The sequence below is a fragment of the Galeopterus variegatus genome, unplaced genomic scaffold (genome assembly GCF_000696425.1).
Source record: "Galeopterus variegatus unplaced genomic scaffold, G_variegatus-3.0.2 Scaffold4173, whole genome shotgun sequence".
NCBI classification, from domain to species: domain Eukaryota; kingdom Metazoa; phylum Chordata; class Mammalia; order Dermoptera; family Cynocephalidae; genus Galeopterus; species Galeopterus variegatus.
This window is the reverse complement of record NW_007730284.1, coordinates 57,158-58,862: the sequence shown is the minus strand read 5'-3', so window position 1 is coordinate 58,862 and position 1,705 is coordinate 57,158.

Sequence of the window (1,705 nt, the reverse complement as noted above, 5' to 3'; positions counted from 1 at the left end):
TGGGATCTTTTGGGAGTTTTCTTTTGATGATCATGAGCACTACATTCTACACTATTTTTAGAGCCTTGGAGTCAAGAGATGGCATCTACTCCCAACTCTTGCCACAGACTAGCTGAACATCTCTTTGGGCCTCAGTTTCCTCATCTATAGAATGGGGAAATAAACTAATAGGACATCTAAGATTTCCTGCTATTCTAACTTTGTGTAACTAACCACTTAAGTAATGGACTTAATCTCTACCAAACATGATTAGGGAGAGGACTTCTAAAAGGAGTTGTTGACACCATATTATTTTTCCCATCTTATACCAAGAGTGTTCATTTCAAAGCCAAAGTTTATCAATCATTAGATCTAGTCATGTATATAACAAAATCCATTAAAAGCATTGTGAGAGCAGGGAGATTATGCCAGAAGCCTTAGTTGCTGGATGCTAGTTCTGGCTCTGCCTGCTTTCTGCTTATCACATTCCCTGTCAGGGGCCTGTCTATAGACTAAAAGATAGCATTGGTGGTCTCCAAAGGCTTGTAAGCTTTATGATTTTATGCCTTTTCTTGATTTTTCCAATAGTTTTGAGGATATTTTTGTTAGTATCTTCAGCCCTACTTGTTTTTATCTGCATTCTATGTCTTACTCGGCAACTCACTGGCAGAGATCTATCCTTGGTATCAGTTCACATAGCACATTCACCTTCGGCATAGAAAACTGGAAGCATATACACCAAAATATTAGCAAGTTTTTATCTCTTTGTGATAAGATTACTGGTCATTTTTAAAACTTATGTCTATGTTCTTCATTTTATTCTATAGACACATATTTTTATAATTTTTTAAAAGTCATTCTTAAAAGTTTTAGTAACATATTTTTGATAGCATGTCCTAACAAAGAGGAATCACTAAGCTAGGTAGGAAAATTTCTTTCTCTTCTATGATTGTTAGNGAGTGAGCCACGGGCCAGCCCCGGGAAGTAGGAATTTTAAAAGAAAATTAGGGACAAAAGATAGTATGTCCACAATATGTTGATGTAGTCAACCTCTGGATGTCTTGTGACTATGATATACTAAAAGTCCTGTGACTAGTGAGTGTGTTTAACTTAAGGGTACTACCAGTGTCAACAGGAAAGCTTTGATCTTTATCTTAAGTTAACCTAGCTTTTCAGTCATTGTCTTAACTATGCTTGCCTTGCTTCAGATTAATGGATAACTTTCTAGTAAAGAGATTATGGAGGGGGATCATAGAAAGGGCAAGTAAAGCTGGAGGGGCCCAAAGGTGGAGTCAGTATGGCCTGCATTCCTATGCTTCCCTCAATCTTATTTTTTCCTGATATGTATTTATTGAAGAAATGAAGGCATTTGTCTTGTAGGTTTCTCACATTCTAGATTTTTCTCATTGTATTTCTGGAAGTCATTTAACATGTTGTTCTATCCCCTATTTGCTTGATAGATAGTACTTTATTCTGTTCCATGTTTGATTTTTTTTTTTTTAATGGCAAAACTGTTTCACACATCCATCATGAAACACGTGATTTCCTATTGTCTCTTTATTTTGAAGTTGGTAGTCATTGATGACCATTGCCTACATTCATTATTACAATTGAAATAGTCCAATAGAAGGCAGGGTAAGTGGGCACCAATCAATTCAGACTGTTTGGGATCTTTTGGGAGTTTTCTTTTGATGATCATGAGCACTACATTCTACACTATTTTTAG